Below are 27,674 nucleotides of genomic sequence, written 5' to 3' on the forward strand. Positions count from 1 at the left end.
CTGAGGGCTTAAAATCAAACCTCATGTAAAAAGCCTGCAGGGATTTGAAAAATGTTCTTTCCAGTTGTAAGAGAGATCTTGGTTGTAGCCACTCAGATACATAGTGGAGCTCTGGTTAAGACATACAGTAGGAAGACAAGCCAATGTGGGATTTGTCCATAAATACCTTGAACAATTTAATATTTATAGAATCTATTTCTCGAGATATACGGTTTCAACTTGGCTCAAGTGCGTTGAATTGGGACATGTTAGCACTATTTGCATTTTATTGAGTAAATTGAATTTTTGGTGCCATATGGAGTGTTATTTGGCTTTATACAATACACCCACCAGCCTTATGAATATAAAATAACTCTAAGTTTTAAACAGAGCAGCAGATGTTATAAATGATCTTGCTCTGTAGCCATGGTGATCAATCATTAGTGGACCAACTGTAAGACCTGCACCGACAGCACAACAACATGCGCCGCTACCTCTAACCCTTTTCACCTGCAACAAGGCTGTATTTTTGTGTGGAGACAATAAGGAGAACCTCCACCAGTAATATCTGTACTTTTGCTCCATAAACAACAAAATCCGCATAGTTCTGAAATATTGTGGTAACTCCAATAAGTTAAATAATACACACACACTGACGCACAGTGATGAGTCATTTGGAAAAGCTACAAGTAAAGATTCCTTTCATCTCAAACAATGCAATTAAACTGTGTAGTCTGTGTATAATGTTATGTAAAGGAAACTAATAACTGGCAATAGAATAATACTCTTGTTTATACGCAACAAGGGTAAGGTAGGCTGTAGGAAACTGCACAGACGGTTCATGGACCAAGGCACTTCATTTTCGTCCTCAAAACCACATCCCCGAGCACAGAAGGAGATCATCATCACCATACCCACCCACCGTACACATGCACACACGATCTCTGTATCTAGTGAAAATTGTGTAATCGGAGTGGTGCTCCATGCGCAACAGGCACCATTCAACAGAGACTACAGCATAAGTTATTTAAAAGCTAATCACCCAGAGACAGATTTCTCTATGGGTATTGTGTGTGGATCTGTATGTGTGTGTGTTTATGGGGCATGCTGTGCTGAGTGTTATTGGAAAGAAACAGGATGTTTTCAAGCCACACCAGAGGTAGTAGTGGCCTATACATGTCTGAACTGGTGTCACTCTAGTTAAACATAAACAGGTGGGAATGCATACGTGAAGATGCTCTTGTTTATTTTCTCCCGTTTAACCTGCAGCTTCAAAGTAGAAATCCCAAGTCTTGATTGACTCTGGCAAACCAAACTGTGAGCTCCATGGCAACATTTGACAGTAATAATAAAGTCTAATGTTGTGCCACATAAAACACATTTGGCTGAATTTAAAAGCAAAACACCGTTTCTTGCAGACAAACAGGTGGATGGGGAAATGTGTGGTCCTTAACAGGTGTCAGCTGCTGCCCTGCCATACTTCAGTAATGTTCAGTTTTAACCTTTAATTGCTGACACTAGCCGGTCAAAACCCCTGAAGATGTCTTGTTTCATGAGCAGTTTTTGCCCACTATGCATTTCACTCTCCCCTCCTTTTACCTTGAGTGAAAAAATTAATATACCAGCTATCCCCCTTTAAATCAGGGGTGAAGAGAACAGAAGCAAGAAAGAAGGAGAAAGTGAAAGAGACAAAGAGAGAGCGAGAGAGAGACAAGGGGGCAGATGGGATAGATGCGAAGAATCAACAGTCCCATGTGAGTCCGATAAAAATAAACTCTTTTACCCTACATTCTCTCCGTCTTTCTCTTTCTCAACTGGAGGGCACAGGGAGTGTTATCTAAGTGCTTCCTAAGAAAAAAGCAGATACACTTCTTAATAATAACCCACGCGTGTACGCAGTACTGTATATGGGAATGCTGCTTCTGTAGCTTCACTGACATTCACATGACTTCGTGTGCGATTGCACACTGACAAAACACAACATATCACTGCATCACTTAAAGTACAGTCATCGATTCACCCACGCCTGAGGGAATGCACCACAAAGCCTCATTGTCAAGCAGAAATGCAGGAAAACACCTCACTTCAAACGATTTTGAGCATATTGGAAAATTAGCTTGGATTTGATTGTTTGGTTTGCTTTAAAATAAAACGGCTTACACTCGAGATGTTGTTGCATTTTTTTCAAGGCCATTCAGTTAAGAGTCCAAAATGCCCATTTATTAAAAATGAAATCAATGATAATAGCAAGTTAAACTTTTGCCCAAGATAAGCATGACTTGTTTCATATATTAACACAGTTTTGCATGAATAATTTGTATTTATAAAATAAAAAGAGTTAGACTGTTTATTGGTTTGAAAAAATTTCAGGCAATTTGTCAATGTTGTTGATTTGTATACGCATTGGATATGCCTTTATCAGAATGTTGGATATTGAATATTCAACCATGTTTTCCAGATCTTTACAACACTATGCCCATTTGTTAGGCATTAGCCAGAGGCGCTGGAGGCTGTCAAAGCAGATGTACTTAAACTGAATTTCATTTCTCATGATGCAGCAAGTGCAGATGATGTATATAAAGATTTGTTTGAAACTCCAGAGGAAAACATGTCAAATAACTACTGAACATTGCCAAACAAATCCTCAACCTGTCTCCAGTTAGAGCGGACTATTTAGAACCCGATAAAACCTCCAAACATCCTGCTCTATGAGTGTGTAGGATATTCTCCCATGGCCATTCAGAGATTATACTGTACACACCCGGAGAAACCCAACTCCCACTCTGAAGATTCTTAACCGTGCTTATGGATTAAAGGTCTTTGAGAGAACTTCTCCATTCTCCGACTCTGATTAAAAGTCATTTCACACCACAGTGAAACAAGAATAACACCAAAACACAAACGCTGAATGAATGAAAGCTGAACAGAAATTTTTGTGGTCTGCAAAAATGGAAGTGGTTTTCCTGTGTAGTCTAATTTTTGAATTCTTTTTCATTCTTAGTATTCAAGGTATTACGGTGTTTGTGCTTTGTGTGCATTTGCTCTATGTGGTGTCTGTGGACATGCGCATGTGCTTTTGTACAAAATCCTTGGCTCTGCTGAGAAAAAGGGGCGGACAGGTCAGAAAGAAGGAGTACTTTTGGCAGTACACCCCAATCTTATAAAACCCAAGCACTTCTCTCGTCTTCCTCTGGACAGTAAACATTATGTGCTCCGCTTCATGTGACCCATAAACTTAAACCATATGGATTCCCTGTTGTCTCTATAGAGGATCCATTTAACCTAGATGGTGTGAATCGATCTCAACATCAGTTTAAAAGTCTCAGATACAGTATGCGAAACTTTAAGAATGCCTTTTGGTGCAGCTGCCACACTGAGTTAGTGGCCTCCTACTCCTGCTTCCTCATCATCACTGTATCACTAATTGTTGATACAGTTGGATCTTAGCTCATGTTTAGGTAGCCATGGGGTACCATTGTTTTCCTTCCCCTTTCTCTATTGCCCTCTGCCCTCAACCCTTACTTTCAAAGGTTCTGTTGGAATCTCCTAAAAGATTACCAGAGGAGTTGTGTGGAGGTTTAGGTGGTTGGTCAAGGAAGCTGGTATGTTTGCCTGAGAGACCCGAGCTGTGTTCACTGGGGGACTCCTACTGTTGGGGAGCAGGCTGCTGCACAGGTCCACGCTTTTGAAATAACACTTCCCTGCTGTGCTCATATGAGTGAAGTCTGTAGGAAGTCGAAAACATGTGGAAGTGTGCAGAGGGCCAGCACAGGCAGGGACATTAAATTAGACATAAACGGCTTTTCCCAGTATTCCCAGTGACCTGCAGGGGTCAGAGTTCCTTTCACCTCACTAAGCCATGTGTCACTGATCAGACGTCACTTCCTAAGGACTGCACAGTTTTCTCAGACTGTCTAGTCAGGCTCTTTTCTGTTATTCACCACACTGAATCATCTGCTTTCCTCCACGAGTAAATCTGCTTCACCTGTCACAGGGGTAATAAATAATTTATATGATGAAATAAATGATTCATAATGCAATAATCCCCTGTCATTCGTCTAATGGGACCTACAACGGATAATGTTTGAAATTCTACAGTATTATGTGAAGAATATTTCTAACCACATTGCAGGAATGAAAAATTATGCCTGCTCAGCATTCTCTGGATATAACTCCTCAGTCAGGGGTGCTGCCAAATATTGTCCACACCAGCCTAAATCAAAATGAAGACTAATGGAAATATTGACTGTGGAGATGGCATCCAAATAACCAGGCAGGCCAGACGCTACCTGAAGGCCCGGCTTCTAATAGAGATATCACTGTATGGGGCGTGTTTCACCAAACTGACAGCATGTGGTTTTAAATGACTGATACCCTCACAGGTATCATTTGCTATCTTACAGATGGCCATGCATTTATGTGTGTATCTGTGTGTGTGTGCATACTTGTGTGTATAATTATGGATCCCCCAGTGCTGAGCGAGAAACATTTCTCTTGGGAGAGCCATCTGCTGAAACAGACCCTGCACCATTCATCCTGAGTATAATTACCAGTGAGGAGAGAATCGGAGCGGAAAATGACATCCAGGATAAAAAGGAAAGCGAGAGGGATAAATGACGCTCAACTGCCAGGGAGTCCATATCTGGCATCACTTTTCATTGCGAAACTGACAACTGTAGTTGATCAAAACAGGGACGGAGAGACAGGAGGAGGGAATGCATCGGGGACAGATTCGTGTAATAAACAGTTTGGTTGTACCATAGCGATACAGTAGACTCAAGTGCTTTTTTTTTTTTTTAATGTGGCATGTGAAGTTATTCAACTTAAACTCCCTTCTTCTTGGGAAAGTAGTGTATATAATTAATTATTTACAATAATTCACGTTTATTAGTCCCTTACTGAGTCATTACAGAAATATTTTGCATCAAGCTTTCCATGACAACACCACAGTTTCTTCTATTTTCCAAGTAAATTGAACATAAATCCTCTAAATACCATAATTATTAGAGGTCAGTAAAAATGATGGCATATAAAACTATTTTCATGTTCAAAAATGAATCTGAGCCTGACTGCAACCATGTACAGATGCATTACTCTGTTGCACAAGCAGAGTATGAGGCCTGATAGTGCCAATAAGTTAACAACCTGTAAGGGAAAATTCATTGCTTGTTGAACTCCAGTACATATTAGTATTCACAAGCACAGCCAAAGCATGTTCATGCGCTCTTAGGCATGTAGGAGCTCACAGTTCCCACAACTTCTTAACATTGCTCTCTAGCAGTCACTGCATACTATATGTGGTTCAGGATTTAACCTGCATGAGCAAGGGAAAAGGCTTTAAGACAAGTCCACTGTAGAGACAATCATAAAAAGCTGATATCCACTGACAGTAATAGCTTTTGAAAGGAACAGAGTGCAAGCTCCCAAACTGCACCGCTTATAGGAGATTTAGCGGGGAACGTTTGTTCTTGGTCTGCTGGCTTCGCTACCCTCCGTCCTGAGCAGAGTCATCCCACAGAGCAGCATAAAGCTGCCCGCAGAGAAAGCCCCATGGTCCCAGGGGCAATAGAGGGCAGAGAGGTCCTTTAAATATATGACTCCAGTGTCTCAGATCTGGTTTTGCTGGAAAAAAATGCTTGTAGTAGAAATTGTTCCTGTTGTCCAATATTCATAAAAAGAAAAAAATGCTGGTGGGTCAGTCCAGGATGGTTCACAGCAGGTCTTGGTCTCCTGCCAGATCAAAAACGCTTTCCTGTCCCAGGGGTCAAAAGCCAAATTTAGAGTCCAGCTCAAAGGGAGACAGAACCTGCAAAGCAGAGTCGGGGGTTATGGGTCAATGTCACTGCAAGTGAGCCTCCCACACCAGTAAATCAGTGGTAAACTAAACCAACGCAAGCACAAAGAGCTTTCACCATACTAAATGATACGAAGAGTAAGTAAGTGTGAATAGGAATGCCATAGCTCTCTGTCCTGGTGTCTAACAAGCATGTAGCTCCATCTACACAGCCATCTACGTTATCACTGAGTCACTACCTTTTGCTAAAGAAAGGTAAACAGGTCCAGTTTGTTTCAGCTGGTCATCCCACCTGCTTGGTAAGGACAATCTTCACTGGCTCCTCTTTCACTCTGTTCTCTATCTGCCTCTCTGTCTCTACTTAACAACTCCTCCGAACTAGTTCAGCTCCACTCAGCGCAGCTCTGGCCCTGTCCCACAGCACAAGGCACACAGTGCAACTGAGAACAGCTGAGGCAGACAGCATAGTCAGAGTGAGAGAGAGAGGGACGGTGAGAGAGGCAGAGAGAGAGAGAGAGACAGAGTGAGACTGAGGAATAAGGGGAGTGCAGTGTAGGCGGGAGAAAGAGTGAAAGAGAGCATGAGAGAAAAGAAAACTGTGAGTTGTATGGTTGGAGAGAAGGTTAGGGCAAGGCAAGAAGGTTAGAAAGACTGTGAAAAACAGGGAAACAGCCAAATATAAAGTGGAAAATTTTGAGGAGTGAATGTTTTTTTTTTTTGTTTGGTTTTGCTTTTGTTGTCGTTTTTTATATGTGAATAACAGTTTTAGATGAAGCTAATTGTTTTATTAGATATTATTGGTGTTGTAATCATTCTCTCATAGGCTAAAATAATTCTGATTTTACAAAAACAGTTGTTTAAAAAAGGCCAAATTACTAACTTAAAACAGTCACTCCAGCACAAAATGGACTGATTTTGCAACCAACTATCCAAAAACATGACAAAAATAAATAAATACATTAAACTTGTGTAGCAAAATTACACACTTAAAAAACCTCTAGGTCCTTTCTTATGTCCAACCTCATCTTAAGAGAGTTTGTCTTTATTGCATTTTTATTTACCATGTATGCTTTTGTCTCTTCAAGATAAATGAACCTCCTTTGTCGTTTCCATCTTGCATTTTGCTTGCTTTTTTCCCCTACTGCATAATACTGAAAGGCATCCATTTCATAATTATCAAACTCCTCAGGCTCACAGTAAGTGCACCATAGATTAAGTCACATATATCACAGCTAAATATTACAAAACCACAACTTTCTGTTTGTCATTTCAGGAAAGACATATCACTGACCTCATCATAAAATAGATATAGCTTTCTTACGTAAACAACCAGACAGACTTTACCAAACTGTCCCACTTTGTAATGTAAAGCGTCAGCAGTTTAGCTTACCTGAGTCTGATGGATTAGTGAGGAGATGATTTGGTTTGTAGCTCGTGGTTTACACAGAACTATGTAGACAAACAGACAGATGTAACTTGTCAAGCCAATCTGTCTGCTGATGGCGCCACTTAAGTTTCAACAATCACATGGGTGAACACAGAAGTTCCGAGAACAAAGGTATTTTCAAGCTTAATTTAATTTCAAGCTAAACTGTCTGTTCTGGTTGAAGTGTGACCAATCTATTCTGTGAAGAAAATAAAAACAAGTTTTTGTGATAAGCAGTGTGACATCACTCCAAAGATGAGATACAGTAAGTGTATCAGGTGTGTAAGAAGTTTGAAAACACAGAGGGCACAAACAACTATAATAAATCTGTCTCCCATTATTAGATTAAAATGGTCTCGATGGGGAAAAAAAAAAAACTGACAAAACTCACATTTTTACCAAAAGATTGTGTTCAGAAAGGGCCAATTAATGACCTACAACAGTCACTCCAGCACAAAGATGGATTGATTGGGTGCTTATTGGGCTACTCTATCATAGTTTGGAGGGGAGTTCCCTGTCTTTTCTTCTAACCATCCCAAATGAGATGTCACTCTTGCTCTAACAGCAGACCTCAGTGAGCCGATTCCCTTCGTGGTGATATGAGTAATGACTTTAGTGGCAATGTGTGGTTAAGACCTCTAACAGGCTGTATCCATCTGGATAAAGAGCCATCAGACAGTGGGAGGAGAGCTGAACTAATCCTGTAGTGAAGGGACGGCCTCTCGTTATGCTAATGTAAGCTGGCGCTTGGAGGTTCCAGTGAGAACACTGGAGTCTATGGGGAAACAAGTGTCACGCTAAAGTCTGTGCTTCACAAACAGACTGGATAGGGGCTGGAACAGGCAGATCCTTTCTGCGCTAATGTGGGATTGCAGTGTTGACGTACTAGTTCATTATTCCAAGGATCATGTAACCCAATCTGCCATAACTAAGACCAGACAGAGTGATTGTTTGAGGTGAATGAGGAGTGAATGGTCCTCTTAAGAATGTTTGCTCCACACTTGTGTTGGCTGTACTTCTTGCATATTGATAACTGTATTGGATTTTCTAGTGCATAGCAGTACATAACTTTCTTTGTTACTTCCAGGAATGCCATTAAATCTGTCAGGTGAAGTACATAAATTAGAATTATCCTGTTCTTAGCAAAAAATGCAAAGCACACATGAAAATGACTCATAATTCCACCTCAACATTTTTCTTCTCTCAACTCATCCATTCCATGTACTCTAACAGTTTTTCATGGTCTTTTTTCATTTATTTATTTATTTTTTGCTTTTATTACCCCTCAAATTTTATTTATATTTCAACAGTCAGGAAGCAAGTATTCAGTGTGTGTTATCTTACAGCTTTACAGTCTTTTAAAATTGCTTTAATTGCATCCTCCTTTTCCTCTAACCTCTCCACCTAGCTATGGTTCAGAAATATTCTGAATGACAGTGGTCCAATAAAAAGGAAGGGCTTTAACAGGGCCCAGAGGACTTGTGAGATTCAAGGAGAATGCCCCTCTCTGAAGCACCAATTCAGCCCGCTCTAAACTCTTCTATTCACTGAGACAGAAGGCCCAGAGTGCTGTGGCCATCGCAGAGTTCATCAGCTCATATGTGTGAGAGCCGCCTGGGAGGGGGGACTTCGTTAACTTGTGGAGAGGCATGGTATGTTTAGAAGCAGGGCTGATGAGGGCTGTGAAGTGGGGACAGCAGTGGTGGAGATCTGTCAATACCCTTTGAAAGATGGAGCCCCCCCATCAGTGTTCACTTATCCCTCCTCAAATAATGCTCACTCCTCCTCACCACACCTCCTGTCTACAAACTACTCACCCTCCAACCCTCGCATTTCTCCGCATACAAGCTGCTTTCCTCCTCCTGAGCATGACCTCCCCCATTCACCACCAGTACATATATTAACCCCCATCTGTTTCCATGTCTCCCATCCCTCTGCACCTTCACACTCACCAAAAAAAAACTCTCTCCATCACTTTCTTCGTTCCTATATTCATTCCTTCGTTTCATCTTTTCTGACCTCCACCTACTTTCCGCAACCTGGGAATGCAGTCCCCAAAATGAGAGGATTTGGCTCAGCAAAACGGACCACAGGTCCAAGACAAGCAAATTAACCACATTTGCCACCCACCTACCCTTTACAATACCAGCCTGCATAGTTCACCCCTGGATCCACCCACCCAGCTGTAGTTAAGATTAGCTTCACAGCAGGCAGCAGTGAATGACTGGGACAGGCAGCATGCGGAAAAAAAGTGAGGGTAATTAAAGCTATCAAAAGCTATTTTATAAGTTTAAGTATGGTTTAAGCAAATGATCCATGAAGCTATTCAGAATCCAGCATACTTTCAGTACCTCTGAGCTGCAAGCTGCAGAAGTTTTTCAACCCATGTAAAATGTACAGTTTATGTGACAGATTTATTGATGCTGTAAAATAACCAATATAAGTTACTGAAATAATGTTTCCAGTACCTGCAGACTGTGTTTCATATTTGGTTATATCAGTCTCAAAAATACTGTATTACATATTGGCCATTTGCTGCCCTACCAAATCTATCTTGTACTAGTAAAATACTGGGGTTGCTTTACTGTGATATATTGAATTTGTGAATACTTTATGACAGAACCACAAAGCCATGCATGCATCTAAAATGTATCTGCATATGTTTTTCTCAGAAATGCAGTATGTGTGTCTGGCTCAGCACTAGTTTACAAACTAAGTTTAGTAACCCCTGGATCCACTATCAGCTGTAGTTAAGATTAGCTTCAAAGCTGTGACTGGGACATGCAGCAAACACAGATCTGCCACAACATTGTGACCACTGGCAGGTGAAGTGAATAACATCGATCATCTTGTTGCTATTCCCCAAAGGAAAGCAGTGGAGTTGTGTGACGATCTGCGTTCGTTTGTACTTCTGCTAATCTGTGAATCTGTCTGTCTGTCTGTGCACAGCATTACTCAAAAATGGAATAACTGATTTGGATGAAATTTTCAGGAAAGGTCAGAAATGACAGAAGGACCGCCTGATTAGATTTTGGCAGTGATGTGGCTTATAGTCTGGGTCCACAGATTTTTTTTTTAAGGATTTCCGTGTCATTGCAAGATCGATTGATTGATGCCAGTTTCCATCCTCAGCAGTACAATGCACCCCGACACGCTGCAAAAACTGCTCAGGAGTGTCCCAGGGAACATGACAGAGCTAAGGGGTTCACCCGGGTACCACATTCCCCAGATCCCAATCTTATTGAGCATCTTTGGGATGTGCCAGGAAAAGCCTGATCCTCACTGCCGACATCCCCCAGAGGTCCTGTGTCCATACCCCACTGGGTCATAAACCTTTTTGACCCAGTGGTAACCCACCAACACAAAATTAGACAGGTGCTCATAATGTTATGCCTGATCGATGTATGAAGCAATATTAGTTGTAATAAGTATGGTTTTTATCAAATTATTCATAAAGTCATTCATATTCTAACAAACTCATAATTCCTCTGATTGAAATAAATTTACAGAAAGCATTGTATGATATTTTATATATGTTGTCATGTCCTGGATGCAATGAGACGATGCAGTGACTCAGTTTGGATATTGGGTTGCTGCCTTTGACAGGCCTGATGTATTGACATTGTCGTTATTATGGGCATAAAACACACACACACAAACATGCAGTGATGGAAGCCAGCTGTGGGACCCGGCAGGTCTTGGTATTAAGGAAAAAGCTGATCCCAGAAGCTTCCAAGCTACTCTAGTCTTCACCAACTCACCCGAGAGGCATCTGGGAGACAATATACAAGAAAAACACATCCAATCTGGCCGCTGCTGAACACTTGTAGTACTATTTAAAACGCTAGTAGGGATTGAGCACAATTATACTGGCGCATATCTGTCACACACAGTGTAGAAAAACTATTTTCCGCCCTGACTCTTCCATGTAAGCAGACTCATGAGAGTATGGCACAAGTAGACAGACTATGCAATCCACTATTCATGACTGAATAAACCACATGCTGTTGGTGATTTACTCTTGCTTGATGAAAAATGGATGAAAAAACTGAGCAAAAAAACTCAAAGCTATGAATAAATTACTTGGAACAGTGTATCATCTTCTACACTCAAGCAGCCACACCCTTATTGTGGCAACTAGAGTCCACTCTGGCACAATTTGCCAATCTATACAATGTAGGAATTAAGCACACCAGAATGCGAAACATACATTTTCAAATTTCACACCATGGTAGAAGAATACCAACTAATTCATTCACAGCATCATTTTGTTAGAGGACAACACCAGATTTTGCCACATGGGTATCAGAGGGTACAGTGTCTGTTTTGGTGTGCTTCACTGGTTCACCAGCAACATAAATTTATCATCAGTCATCAATATTTCAGCCTTAAGGCTACCTGCATCTCACATCCACAGGGAAAAACAAAAACATACAGCCTTTTCTCACTCACATACTACATGTACCCACCCACCATTTACGCAAACAGGGACAAGGGACAGTTTCTGTGACAACACCATTGACCATAAACTGGTTGTTCTTGGGTCACAGACGCCTAAAAAATAACAGCACACATTAGGAAAAATAACCACTAGAAAAATTAACTCATTCTAGACACATTGGTATACAAAATCAAATTTCTTCAAATGATCTTTTCAGCATAATTTGTATTAGATAATGCACAGTAAAGAGAACAGAGCATTGTGATATTTGTGTGCAGACATATTTCATGGCTTCATGAAAAGCCTGAAAGCCACACAGTGTTGTAATGTGATACTTTTGGTTTACCCTCCTTCCAGGAGGTTAGAATGCAGGGTCAACTGCATAACATCATTTTCCTTAAAGTTTCAGTATTCTGAACTCATTGCAGGATATTTTTTACAAGTAATTTATACCACAAGTCTCACCTTTTCTTTGATATATTAATGATATCTGAAGATAGGCACAGATGCTCAACACCACAATATTTTCACTTGTGGTTCCCAGGTTTTGTGAAGCTGTGCAGCACCACTTGGCAGGCACATTTAATTTCCTTGACAGTCTTTGCCATGCTGGAACTTCCCTAAAAATCCGCTATCATGTTGAATCAGTTCCTGTTCTAAACTCTATTTGTCTCGAGCAAGCTTTTATGGCTGGGAGATACAAACCAGACATGCTGTGCAGCTTAAGTCATGCACCATTTCTGTCCAAACAATCTATTAATGCATTAACTGGAAAATAATATTAGTGTTATTGCTTCCTTAGAGGAAAAACATCATCTCACACTATGATCGAATGCTTTCCCAAATACCAAACTTAGGTTGAAAACTAAACAGTTTCTCTTACTGAGGAGTTCACTTGGGATTTTCACCAAAAATGCAACCTTTCTAGGAAAACGATGCACGTTTGACATATTCATGGCTTTGTGGTTCTGTCTTAAAATATTCACAGATTCATTGTAAGACATTTGAGCATGCCCGATATTCAACAAGAAACAGGGGTTTTGCAAGAGGACAATATGCAATGCAACAACTTTGAGACCCAAAATATGCACACAGTGTGCACTTTCTGGAAACAGTATTTCAGTAACTTATGTTGTTTAGGCTATTTTGCTCTATCGTTAAATCTGTCATGTAAACGAGGTTGGAAAAACTGCCGCAGCTTTGCAGATTTACTGTTCAAAAGTAATAAATCACTTGAGAATCTAAGACCTGTATTTGCAAAGCTGATGAGTCAAAGCAGTCCCTCTTTGTTTGTTTTTTTTCAGTGTACAGCGAAGAGGGGCCAGCAAGAAATATCAGGAGAATGAGTTACTATGTGTGTGCATCCCTGTGTGTGTATTTGTATGGTGGAGACAGACAAGCTGATACTCATCGCTGATGCTGTTTATTGACTCTGCTCAGCGTGACAGCAGTCTAGACATCTCACAGCTCACTTCCTTAACTCTATAACAAACTGAACCGATGTGAACATACTCCTCACTTTTTGTCTCTGTCACACTCCTGGCACTTAACACAGCAAACTCAATGTAGTTTGAGGTGTGAAAAGGGAAAAACTGAGTAAAAAAGTGAAGGAACCATAAGGCAGTAAGCCATAGCCCAGCATGTAATGGTATACCTTTTGGAAGTAGACATAACAATAACTTCTTCTAGGCAAACACGTGACCGACTCAAAGCCATTTTCCCCTTCATTGCGGGTAGTGTCAACGGCAGAGCGGTTAGCAAAACACAGGAGCTACTGTTTCTGCAGATTCAAGAAGTTCCAACTTGCCTATGCACTATTCTGAGGAAGAAGACATCTTTCCCCACTCACTCAACTCTGCCAGCTCATACAGAGTCTACAAATAATCAACATTTTACATTTTGCATTGGTTTTTCTCTACAAGGAAGAAAAAGGGGATTGTTAAAAGTCAGCTACTTCAAGAGTCAACATGGCAGCCAAACTCAGACGCCACTCAGTTACTATTGTCATAGTATGCTGAGGCTTACAAGGGGTTAAAGGTTAGACTTCATTAAAAACCAATACTGAACATGTGGGATTATACCCCTGCTGAGTCTTTGATCAGAAAAGAAAGGGGTCAACTCGGAGCCTGTGTCACTCTGGGTTAAGCTTAACCTCCAAGTCTGTTGCTCCAGTAGTCTGAAAACAATATCTCTCATCACTGAGGTAAGAATAAAAGCAACAGTTTTCTTTAAAGACAAAAACTCTGCACTGATGTTATTAGGCTAAATCTGTCAAATAGTTCTGACAGTTCTGCACAAACAGCAAGAAAAAAGCCATTTCTTTGATGGAGTTTAGACAACTACAAGCTGCTTTGGTACATTAACCTGAAAGCTTTGACTGTTGGAAAGATGGGTATTTAACCAAAGTCTCCCATGCCAAAGTTCTTTGAATTAATATTAAAAAAAAATCTGTGATGAAAAGAACATTGCCGCAAATATAATCAACATTTATGCTTCAGTCCTTCTAACCTTTCTTGGTCTACATCTAAGCACCTTTGCATATTTTAATCAAGTCCCTGTATTTGCCACAGGTGACCTCTGAGTGCGCCCGCCATCAGTGTCGGTTCAGCCCATAAACATTGTGTGTTCTGACATTTAGCGATGGATTAACTGACCTTGTCAATAGCAGGGGAGTGTGAGGGAGGGAGAGCTTTGGTAGATCTATCTGGGGCGTCTTTTGTAATAGGGCTTCTGGTGTTGAAGTTGAGGTCAAACAGAACAGATCTATGAGTCTCCAACCTTCCACCCAGATTTATACCTTCAATTGGAACCTTGACTCGGACATAAACCCAATGATCCTCGTTCAACCTTGAACCGTTCTGCCCTTATTGACTACAATCCACCTACGTTAAATCACTAAGGGTGACAAAAGATAAATGAAGGAGGAGTCAGAGAGAGAATAAAATAGACATAAACAAAACTGATGAGAAAGAATAAAGAAATAGGGGTATTAAAGGGTGAAAATTCACAAAAAAGTTTCAGTTGGGATCCACCGTTGCTCGTAACACTACCTCAATCAAGAAGCATCTGTCTTGGGTCATCATGAGTTCCTGCTTTGACAGAGATGAGACTAAAGAGTTTGTTTTTTTTTTCCTTCAGCCCACATCACCCCACATAAAACCAGAAGACATAACCTCTGACTGATGTCTTTTCTTGTTCACGCCTCTCTGCCTCCGTCTTGTCCACGTGTGCCTCTTCCGGACAACCTCCAGCATTTTGTAACTCCGGTCAGAAGCTCACTTCGTGCCTCAGGGAGGTTGATAAAACAGCACCAATTCCACAGTAATTAGTCAAGAGGAAATTACACCTCATTTTAGCTTATTGCTGGGTGACTTTCATCCTGCCCAGTCCATCCAGGTGTTTACTCTTAATTTGTCAAGGTACAATCCCCTCAAAAAAATTTTTATCCTTTACGAAAAAAAAAAAGAACTTACTTTCACAAGAGGAAATCTGTTTGCATTTCTTCCCTGCAAAACACACACCTCCACCCTTCATTCTCTGTCCTCCTCTGCTGGATTTCTGCAGTTTGCTGGAGGCAACTATATAATTTTAACTAGATTTTTGTATCCTGACCATAAATGATCTTTATGATGTGCCAAGTAGCATTTAGAAATATTGTTCCATTAGAACAATGATAAAATCAGAGGATTACAATTACACTGACATAAACACAACACAAACATGTTTTTAACAGATCAAATTTCAAGTCAAATGAAAAGCATTTATCAAAATGAATGCCCCACAGACAAAAACAAGTCATCATGAAAGGGTTGTGTATTTAGTTTCACCTCCAAGTAGAAAGCCTGCATTCCTGTAAGTTAATATAGGGCACTCAGTGACTACCAAGAGTTTCTGCTCCACAGTATGTATGGAGAACCCCTACTACATGCAGAAAGAGAAGGGGGGTATTATTGTATGACCTCCTTTGCTGAAGTATCAGTAACTGCTGAGCTTGTCACAGTCAAGCGAGAAGGGCTGTTACCTGCAGGGAACAGAGAAACAACACATATCCATCTCTCAATCTCTGATTACTGCACTGATAGCGAACACTCTCTCTACAGTGAAGCAAAGTCAATGCTGATGGAGTAAAAAAAGGCATTAGTCATTAGTAGTCATTAGAGAAGAGAAGAGGAGAGAAGCTTACAGCATCCTCTTTTGTGAAAATATGCAAGGAAAAGGGTCCAGCTGTCCAATTAAGCTTCAACCCAGAAACTCATGCCCAGGAAGGAACCCTTGGCCCTGCTTTCAGTACCCAGTGTATCACGCCACATTAGTCAGGCACCAGTGTGTGCCAAGGCATCAAACAACACAGCGACTACACTCCAAGTCCGAAATCTCATTTATCCACCCTTCCTTTGCCTAATCCCTTTATCTCATCCTCATCCAAGCCTCATGTTGTTCTGCTTGGTTGCCTCATCATGGCTCCCATAGATGTATAGACTTAAGTGACCCATGGGCCAACAAAGATGAAGGCAACCACTGTTACAGTGAGCGCACACATTCTGGTAATGCTGCGGATTGCATATAAACACAAACAAAGAACCTCAGCAAACCATTTTCAACATGCACAGTCCTAATTCTGCCTGTGCCCACTTGGCCTCTGTATCTAATGGCTCTGCCCCACTGCCAATGATCACACAGGGTTAGAGCTCCCAACCTGCCATCTTCAATTACACGGCAGTGTTTTGCTTCTTTTATGTGTCCGCCCAATTGGGAAACATTACATAAATGCATCATATTGTTTTCATCATTCTCGTAGATTGATTAAAAATGACCACTCTGAGTGTTGTAAACATGGGTTTAAATGATTGTTAATGATGGTTTAGTTTCTATTTGAGTTGGTACAGTATTCACTGCTTCATGTTTAAACTCCTGTATAAAATTAGTCAGTCTCTTCAGTATGCCATCTTCCTGGGATGTGTTAGAAACTATTGCCAAACCTCCTACCACTTCTAAATATTTTGCCTTGTTTGTTTAGAACTGTCAAATTGAGTGGGAAAGGGACACACCAAACCTTAACTTCACTCTGAATATACAACAAAGCATAATTGAGAACACAATGTTAAATGCAGTAATTAACCAAACACACAGCAGTGAATGATCATCCTCGACTCGCTCCATCACCGTTTTGTGGTTTGTCATGCTGCTGCATAATATATTGTGTTGGAGTTAGAAGTAAGAGAGAATCTCAAAAGACCATATTGCACAGCTGAAAAATAATAATGTTATGAACAAACACACAGGCTTATACACATCTCATGATTTACAGCTATGATTTATAATACTTCAAGCCCTTCACATGCGGCTTCTCTTCTTGCTTTTCGCTTGGCTGTATCTCATTCTTTAATTTAGCTGGAAACTGGGGTATTAATAGAATATTCTGAGACAAAAGTGACCTTTTGACTGTTGTCACTCACACTTGCACAGACAGGCTCACCACAACCTTCCCCCACCTCTTCACCCTGCACTCAGTGGGGAAGAAGGTGAACAATATAGGGGGGAGGAGTGAGAATTAATGGCACACTTAAGAAGTATTCTCAAAGCAAAGTGAAGCTCACCTCAGGACATTAGGGTCATTATAACACTCTGCTATACAAAGTCTGTCAATTTCTTTGCCTAAACAAGAATCCCCCGAGGCTCTGTTATCTACACCGTTTACTTAGGGCGTCCCTATCTGTCACGCAGCTATATAAATATTAGCATGTGATTGTATCATATTTACCAAGCAATTACATGCAACTGATTCTACTGCTGCTATTCAGCTGCTAAAATGAAATGCTACCAACTCAATGCATTGCCAAATAAAAGCTTACTGAGTTGGAAGTCAAATCAAGCCAACTTTTTTGCCAGACAGCTACAGTATATCCTGAATACTGGAACCGTGTTCACTGGATCCTAACATTGTGCCAGTAATGTAGAGTTAATACAAGGGCTATGTTTCTTCACACACTTCTGTTTGGTCTTAACAAAGGCCTTTCCTGTAATTGTTGCATCAGTGAGCAGTGATTTGAAGTTGTAAAAGTGTGACGTAAACAGCAGTGCTCGGCGTGCCAGGTGATTCAGATACAGCCAGGTGTTAAACTGAGCCAGGTGTTGTCTGAGGCCGACACATTCACTCTGCAATGTCAGAGGGCAATCCATCTTACATCCTTACAATGTTTATAGTGTTTATCATCTGTCTTAATAATCTAAACAATGACTAAAATATATTTTCATGTATACTATTTGATCTAATAACTCTAGACTAATTGAAGCTGTAGAGAAATGCAGAGTGGCAACTTGCAGACAGTGGATGTTTCACTGAGTTTCCCTGTATGTTCTTAACCGATTTCTGCAGAACTCCTCTTGCAGATTAACTCCACTCAGCAAGCTGCTGTAACCGACCCCATCATCACTTGTGCTTTTTAAGAAACACCCTTTCTTCACAGGAGTGAGTCTTAAGAGTCTTGGTTCATCGAGCTGTTCAAAGTGTCCACTTTATGGGTATTAATATATATATATATATATATATATAGTGTAGTAAGTTACAAGAAACAAGCAACACACTGCTATTTCTGATGGTCTGAAAGACAATGCTACACAAATGAATGGTGATTAGGATCTGCAAATGTGCTCAGCTCAACTCAGGAAAACTAACTTCCTTCTGACTGAATGTTAATGTCCGTCTCAAAGATGCACCAGCTGGATGACACTTTAATGTCTAATTTCCAGGCAGCATTCTGGAGTATAAGCAGATAAGTCAAAGACAGGAGATGTGTTAATGGGTGTAACCGACATGTCAATTCATCACATCTTAATTAAGCTTACCTTCATTAACTTTATCTTAATAACGTTCCACTAAAATTAATGACTTATTTAGCTAATTAGGATATCTGCGTGTGGCTGACACACACTGCATTTTATAATTCTCTTCCTTGGAGCAACTTGCTAAGCAATCACTTAAGTTAATTTAATAAGGCTTTGTCCTTCAATAATCATAGGCTGACTTTTTATTGAGGTTAGCGGTCTACACTAACAGAATCTGAATCACTTTATCGTCAATGTTTGTTTGGTCGAGTGCATGTGAGAGCAAGTGCAGGCAAGTAAATGCATGCACTTTAAGATGGGGGTGTGACAGGTAATATATATATATATATATATATATATATATATATATATATGAACATGCCTACATCCCATGTTCCTCCACGCTGCCTGCACCTACAGAAAAGGGTAAAGCTGATACTTTGTCACAGTTTGCAAACAGAAGCGTCCGGTGGGGCCGAGGAGTTCACCTAATGGGTCAGCAAGCATGAACTAGCGGATCACCCATCTGTGTCAGCAGCAGGAGGATACAGGATTCAGAGTTGAGATGAAAAAAATGTAAGAACTAGAAACAGGAGATGGCGAGAGGATGAGGGAATTTAAAAGCGTGCTTAGATCACAACATGGAGCAAATAAATGACTGGAGGAGACATGAAGTGGATGGATGGGGTACATGATGGAGAAACAACAGGGACTCTGAGCAAACCCATTTAGTAAATACACTAATACATGACCAAACTGCACAAGCATGTGTTTGCACTAAATCAGCCCCTTTGTTATTTTCAAGATGAAAGGCTGCTGTAAAAGAGAACTGCTATGTTGCCCACAATTTGAGGCAGATCCATTAGTTGGGGAGTGACTTGAAGGAAATCTGAGCCAGTGAGGAGGGGGAGCTTTTCCACGATAACCTTGAGGATATTTACCGACAGTGGGTCAGACACAGTTAAGATACATTGTCACAATAGTATTAGCTAAAAGGAGGTTCATGTTTCAAGAACAGCTAACACATCTGTCAAATGAGTTATTAAATTGTCAACAACAAAATCATTGTATGTATGTCTCTCATAGAATGACTCATAGAAGCATTTTCTGACTTGAGAGTTAGCAAATTTCATCACGAAGGTTATTAAAGTAAACAGCTGGTTGGGGTTACGGACAGTCAAATTCAAACATAAGACTGGCAATAAGATTGACATAGGAGACAAAAAACAGCTTACGATGCTAAATTGTGGTGTTTTGTTGACTCATTCATCGACCTCAGACTCCTCCTTATGCATATATTTGAAGTAACATCACCTTGCTTTCTTTGTTTTATAGCATGACTATTATGCGTAGTAGACAGCTTTGCCCTTTGTTTTTGCTATGTTGGGTTCCTCTCCCAAAAATTGCTTGTTAGGTCTTTTTCAAGTAGCATCATTATCCTGATCTGTCTCACATGTGTCCCACCTCGTGTATATGAGAGTTCAAATTAACATACACACTATCTTACACATCATTTCTAAATTTATACCACTTTTAATTGTGCATTGTCACACATTTTAAGGAGAATCCCAAAATGTTCTTTGGGAATACCCCCGTTTAGTTGTTCTCTAAACTAACCAGCAGAATATTCACAGAGGACACATTCTGTCAGCTCTTTAAAGAGCCCCTGCAGGCATGTTAACCGCTACATAAAAATACTCTGCTGTTGTTTCCATAACAAAGTTAATCACCTGAAATCTACATCTCCCTCAGTGAGCAGCTCAGAATATATAAATATGAACATTTTTTTTAATTTTAAAACTACTACACCTAGATCACTGAAAGACCATTCTCAATGTTCTGTATCTGCGATGCCACACATCTTGATTTCAAGTAAACATTTGGAATTAAAATTTTCATCAAGTGCAGCTTTTGAATTCCAGCACAAACATGCCCTCCAACTCTGATCATACATCATTCATTTTCTTTTAGTTTTTCTTTAGAGTGGAGGGTCACAAAATAGTCTACAGTGAGTAAAATGTTTAACTACAAAACACTCCAGAGGAATTGCTGTTTCATGATAAAACCAGTTCCCAAAGACTTGGCATTCCTGCCAGTGACAGGCTGTGGTGGGAGTAAACTAGTAGCACTATCTTGAGGCTCAATTAGCCCTCTGCTCGGTGACCCTAACACTGGGCGTGAGGAAGGTGAAATGAGAGGAAATAGCATAAGTGACTCCATGCTTTCTGCCACTCTGTGAGATGTCAAATGAAGTGCTGTTTGCAGCTGGACTTTGCACTGAGGTCATTCCCAAAGCACATTAAGGCTTTCTACTTTTGCTACCGTTTCGTTTATCGTCTCCGAACATCCTCTTTTCCGAGAAGCCAGTCAAATTTTATGTGATTTGGTTTTGCAGTAGCAGACTAGTTATACTAACCCCTCTTAACCTCCATGTGGTAATGGTCAGCTCCACCTATTGAGAGGGTTTCTGTTGCATTGTGCTTTTAGAAACAGAGACCATGTGCTGGGTTCTGACTTTTCAACAGCTGACCATGTGAGAGGAAAAATTTAGACCAAATGCCTGGAGACAATATGTTTTCAGTTCAGGCTGGCAAAGGTATAATAAGATCCAGCACAATGTGCAACTTTGCAGAAGCTGGGACACTGCTGATGACGTTTGCTTTGTAAAATGTATGCATATGACTTTTAATGTAACAGTGAGCAAAAAAATCTGTCTCTCTCAGAGTTCTGTTTTTCTTTGACTCTTAATTTCATATTGCATAATTGTGTGCACAGGAGTGATTTAGCTCAGGTGAATAATGTCTGCTTCTGTTCTCCTTCTCACTCTCTTGAGACAAGGCAGCTGTGCGTTATCCTTAGCTCTCCCTAAAAGTGTGTGCATCTGAGTGTGTGCGCGTGTGCGTGTGTGTGTGTGTGTGTGTGTGTGTGTGTGTGTGTGTGTGTGTGTTACAGTATTTGGACCAGCATTAGCCGCTGTCAGCACCTTTAACTAGTCCCCACAGTGCAACATGGCAGTAAATAAACTTTCATGCCTTTCAGCCACTCACTTAAAAGAACACATCCGCGAACATAGCTTTTAATTAGAGACTTAAAAGATTGATGTAAACACATGCAGACATGAGGAATTATAACACTTAGAGGACTACGGAATTTACGCAACTTATACAAAGATTTATTTGTAGCTTAGAATTCTTTTCTTTCTCATTTGGGTAGTGTGCTTGCAGGTCTACATATGGTGCTCATCAACCTGCTCAGCAGAAACTAAAATATGCAGTAATCAGATCATCAGTCATGACCTGCAAATGCTGCAATTAATCATGTATTAGTCCATGCATTATCTATGAAGTTCTAAAAAGATACTGTAAATTTGAAACAAAGTTCCGCCCAAAAAACAACAACAAAACAACCAACATGTTAAAAGAAAGATTTTCCTCATGGCTCACACCTAGAAGAAACGCAAGAGCTGCGAGTGTTTTCCTCTGCTGAAAATCCCCCTCTTTCTCCAGAAAAACATGCAAATTATCAGACTCTACTGACTCCATGAAAGCCTCGAATTTATTACTGAACACTTCATAAATCCATTAACTGTTCCCCCGTCATAAATCAGTCGAGCACACACAGTGTTGCTCTCCTGGTTACTATGCTGATGTGATGTACACACCAGGTTGTGTTATGAGATCAGGTGGCATCTCCTCCCTCCAGGGTGAATTTTCCAGCTCATTTTTCATCGTATCTGTTACTCATCCCAACAACACCAACAAACTGTAAATGAGAGTTATTTTATTGCCATGACAAAAGATGTGATCACTGAGCTCCTTACCCTGACGGCAGGATACCAGCAGTGACAAGATAATAGACCTTTCTGTGCATTACAAACAACAACTGCCCTGTCTCTTACCCAACACAAATCTATCAAATCCCCTCTAATAATACTAGAAAAATGCTGTTGCAATAAACAAAAGGGTGTACACTTACAATTGTTAGTCCAGATCGATGTTTTCATAGAGTCCCGAGTATCTGAAAGAGTATGAGTGAGAACAAGCGCCTTAGGGTGCGTGAATGAGCAAGCATGTGGATGAGTGTGCACAGAGTCCAGTCTTGTGTTGGGGGTTGGAGTAACAGCAGATGAGTTTAAGTGGGCAGCAATACCAGTCCTCGCTACATCACTCCATCTGCCAACTACTGATCATTAGCATTTTCCTTTTTCTGTCGCTCTCTCCCTCCCTAGTTGCTCCAAACATAAACACAGTTGTGTTTGTGTGTGTGCGTACACACACAGTTGCCTTCCTTAGTAACTGGTCTGATGTGAAACACCATATTGGTGTGTGAAAGTGTTGATGTGTCTCACGGAATCATCTGGGAGAAGAACGGTGACGTCAGCCGCTCTCAGAGGAGGACAGGGCTGGTTCTGGGCATGCCTGCCTGCTGCCCGTCTCTGTGGGGAACCTGGGAGGCTACAGTATTTGGCAAGAGCAAGGTAGCGAGGGACAGATATGCAGGGATGCAGAGTGAATGAATAGTATAGGTAGGGAATCATAGATGTGAGTGATTCCCGAAGGAGAAAAGATGTGCTGGGATACAAACACCACACCGCAGAGATGCAGCCTACAAAGAAAGAGTCTTCCGTGAATCATTCATGGAGTCTGTGTGACTGACTCTGCGTTCCAGATGCCACAGACACATAAAAGACAACAGTGCAGCACTACGGGTCCCAAATGACAAAGATTTACAACTTTCCAAAGTGTCGTACACAGCAGAGCAGCCTGCCTGGTAACCATTCAGAATATTCCAGCAGCGCAGCAAATATTTCCTTTTAAACAGTCCAACGTATGACTTCATATGACCCGTTTCCTGCAAGTCCTCATTCAGAAAACGCACAGACATATCAGGGAGTATTAATTTGGAAACGTGTCATCACTTCAAATTAACGCACTACAATGTCAGAGATCATTACAGGGATGTCCACTGAGCTACGACCACAATCCAGTTAGCCTCGTCTTCCACAAACACATACACAGACAGGCACATACACAAAAATGGAACCGCGCACACTCATGGCATTGCATGTGGTTTCCATCAACACACACTGTCATCACCATGCGGCAATGGAACAGCCACATATCCAGCACTTAGAGAGAAAGCACTTTTAAAATAATACACACATCCCAGCAAGGCCACCTCTACAGCAGCATTTTCTTCACTTCACTTATTTGAAGAGAATCAGAATCATAAAACTGAACACTTGGATTCAACCGTGGGTGGAGTTTGTCGACATATATTCATATGCATGTGTACATTTGTTTGCCTCTACATGCTCGCAAATGTTCACAGAACTGCAAAAAAAAAAAAAAAAATATATATATATATATGTATGATGCAGAATTTTACAACTCTGCCATGTCTCCTGTGATTGCACTCATGTGACAATGCACATCATATGTTGATATAAATAACAGGCTAATTTTTGTGCACTGCTAAAATAGTCAAAATTCTAATGTATGCATGGGTGTTGGGGATAGTTTTGGGTTGCAGAGGCTCAAGACAGCTGTTGGAGGCCATGTTGTTTAGCTGTCTCTACCAAGGTCATGCTGACTAAATGATACTTTCACAGTATGTCAATATCGTCAACTTATGACAGGTTTTAGTTGATCAATAGTAAAGAAGCCAAACAAGCTTCAACAAGAAAAAAAAGAAACACAAAGTGAGATCTGTTTTCAGCACTTAACAGCTGGTAATGGAACTAAGTAATCTGATACATGAGAGGATTTCACAACCTAAAGTATTCCACATAAACATCTCCTTTTCATGGCATTTGAAGAAAACAACAAACACCAATACAGATTTCCCATTTCAAACACTGTACAGTCAGCACTACTCATCTGGCAGTCATCTCAGTAGAGAAATCCAACAGATGCATACAGCCATGTACATACACAATGCACTCATGTGTGGCTTGCATTGATTATCCAGTAAAGCTGGTATTTGGATATAAAGGAGGCAATTACAAAGACCACAGAAGCCAATACAGACTTGGCATTTTGCATGTAAGTAACCGTTTAAATTTTTATTTTTGACAATGTTATTATTATCTTACCACAGAAATGTTTTCACTACATGATCAATAGCCCCATTATGCTCCCACAATAAGCGGTTGAAATGATTGATCAAATGTCTGCAGTAGTAACTCGGATCTTTCAGATTAAATTTTCAATGAAGTGTGTGTGTGTGTGTGTGTGTTCTTGTACTTGCTACATTGTGAGAACCATTTTCTGCATTTAACTATCAAAGTGAGGACATTTTTACAAAGTGAGGACATTTTGGCCGGTCCTCACTTTGAAACAGCCATGTTTGAGGGTGAAGACTTGTTTTTAGAGAACAGGTATGAATTGAGGTTTGGTTAAGGTTAGGGTAAGGATTAAGTTTAGGCAATCAGTTGTGATGGTTAAGGTTAGGGTAAGGCTCTAGGAAATGCATTACGCCTATGGATGTCCTCACTAAGATAGAAGTACAAATGTGTGTGTGTGTGTGTGTGTGTGTGTGTGTGTGTGTGTGTGTGTGTGTGTGTGTGTGTGTGTGTGTGTACAGAGAGGGTAGGAGCTGAAGTGGGTGTCTGTCCTGGTCCCTGTCCCAGGCTGTGCTCACCAGGGTCATAAAGTTATCCAGTGTCACCACAGGACTATTGGATGGCTGTCGGCACGCTAAATTAAAAACCACAAGCACGCAGCGTTTAATTTCAGTGTTTTTGCCCCTAACGGAGTAGGACTGCCTGCCGCCACAGTGCTGGGAAGCGTGTGTGTACGGACATGGATGCTCACATGGGTGTGTGTTCCTGATTACCTTTACAAAGCCCCTCTGTACTAAGTGTTCCACTGTCTCTCCTGCCTGTCCTCCTATGGGACCAGAGCCAGACAGACTGCTCCAATCTACTAGCATGACATAAAACAGCATGTATGAATAATTTGTCTGTTCTGAAAATGTTTTTTCCATCATAATAGAATAAATACATGATGAAGGGATGAACTGAGGCATGACCCCGTCCATCAGCAAAATCTCATTGAAATCAAATTAGTCCAAATGACGAGACAATTTGACCTGACCAAAAAATTGCAAGTCTAATGAAATTCAATAGAACGAAGAGCCAAGAGACAGTAAGAAATCCTTGGAGATAATTGTGTGTCTGTACAGATTAGCATACTGCTGGTGAACTCAGTAAACAACAGTTATCCAAGGCTCCAGCGTGATTAGTGGCTCAACAACAGAGGAGCAGTAGACCAAGTTGTGATGTTTATAAGCTTGAAATTAAACTTAATAGTATAAATTGGACACCATTTAACAGTTTTTTTCCCCCACTAAAAGTCCATGAAGCTTGACTGAAAGAACTAAAACTTTTTTGTGAACTCAGCAGTTTTGATTGAATGAATAGAGTCTTGTGTTTAATATAACAGGATGGTGTAAGGATGTAAATGTGAACTTTTATGTGCTCTGTGGTATCCACATTCATGGACCATAACAGACCTTTCACCAGCAATCAAGCATATTAGCGCTCAGCCATTTCAGATACGTGACATTTCTCTGACCTCCATTGTAAAGAGCACTGCACAATGGAGATGCTGCAGATGCCCTTTAACTACCATAGTAATGCAAAAGTGAAGAGAGAAATGAAGGAGACCAGATACTAAAAATGAGGGAATAAAATTGTGATGACAAAAGTTGTGGTCTTGTCAAGAAGTAGAAAGATGTGTCGAATCTGGGGTCGTCACTAGACTGTATGTTTGAGGTCATCATTACAAGGGGATCTGTGTAGTTTTCTAATGCTGAAGGCAATTTATTCCACTCAAATTTTGCACTACAGAGATTCATTATATCATATATTGCATGGTATTGATTCGAGCTTGGACCTACAAGAATTTGTGACCATCAGAAATCATTGCAATGAGTCCATAGTCAAATGTTTTCTCCTGGTGTTATCGCTGTCACTACTTTCCAGATAAGAAGTTTCCCCTTTAACATATAATTAATTCTGTCAAAGTGTATTTAGCAGTTTTGTTGCCTACACTGAACCAAAATGCAAGTAAAAACAAGATTATGCCACAAAATAAAATGAAGTAAAAAATAAATAAATAAATGTCCCGACACAGGATACAAACCCCTCAGCCTCCTGGGTAAAAGTCCTGTTTCATGCTGCCTCCACCTGTCCAACCTCCTTATTAAACTGGAAAACTTCCCATACAGGTCAGATGGTACCGAAGCCAAAGCACACCCTATGAGTATCTCTCAGGTGCCAGCGGCTTTGACCAAACAGCAGTATTTGACATCCTGAGAACGAGAACGGGTCAGTGGTTCCCAACATGTAAACTGTAGGCTTTCAATGGGACATAGGGTGATTTTGTGGATTCATGAGTTGATTAAAGTAGACAAATACATACTTCTTTTTCTATACTTTCCAGGGTCTTCCAATTTTCCCTGTACAGATGTGGTGGAGAACCCACAATATGCAACTTAAAAGCAGCATTTAATTTCATATCTTGATTGTAAGTGACATTACCTGCAAATTTTCAGTACAGTGAAGACCATTTATTTTGATATCCTCCCCCCCCCCCCCCCCCCCCCCCCCATTCTGTCTCATATGGAATATTGGTGCCTGGTAGCAGAAGCAGCAGCAGTAGAAGTCATAGATGCCTTGGCCATACTCTCTTAATGTTCAACAAAATACTAAAGCTCAGATATATTTCTAACCACCAAGAGCAATAAAAATGCTTCTTACGCCTGCAAAGCATCATAAGAATAGAGGGAAATTCTGCTAACCTCTCTTTAACACAGTGCAAAGATCGATACAGAACCTTCTACTGCTATTTGTCTTTACATGGTACATCATTTCGTCCCTTACATGGCTGACTGAGTGCACTTAGAAACAGTATATGCAGCTACATTCCAAAAAATCTTTGCTTGGGTTGGATTTTTCCTTTCGGATGACCTACAGTAGCAAGGTGGATTGCAATTAAATTAAAGTTGATAATGATTTCAGGGTCTTTTTTCCCAGCAATCTGAGCTAGTGAGATCTCTTGTGTGTGCACATTATAGACTATGACAGGCAAATTATTATCTTACACAGTTAATCCCTGACGAATTGCTGTATAAAATCTCCTTCCAAGAATGTCTACACAGACATTATCAGAAGTCTAGCCAGGCTTCAGTGTATCAGATAGCCA

At 40.6% G+C, this 27,674-nt stretch overlaps 1 protein-coding gene across 2 annotated transcripts in view; it reads right to left on the minus strand.

Moving 5' to 3' along the window:
* Positions 1-27,674, minus strand: part of sema3ab (sema domain, immunoglobulin domain (Ig), short basic domain, secreted, (semaphorin) 3Ab) — a 57,652-nt gene that overhangs the window by 18,661 nt on the left and 11,317 nt on the right. Inside the window, exon 1 of one of the 2 annotated variants that reach the window (XM_051952235.1) lies at positions 22,441-22,782. The exons of the other annotated variant lie outside the window; for it this stretch is intronic. The gene's annotated coding sequence lies outside the window, so the exon portion shown is untranslated. Of the gene's footprint in view, positions 1-22,440; positions 22,783-27,674 lie in introns of those variants that run through there. 2 annotated transcript variants of the gene reach the window in all.

The sequence above is a fragment of the Acanthochromis polyacanthus genome, chromosome 8 (genome assembly GCF_021347895.1).
Source record: "Acanthochromis polyacanthus isolate Apoly-LR-REF ecotype Palm Island chromosome 8, KAUST_Apoly_ChrSc, whole genome shotgun sequence".
NCBI classification, from domain to species: Eukaryota; Metazoa; Chordata; class Actinopteri; family Pomacentridae; genus Acanthochromis; species Acanthochromis polyacanthus.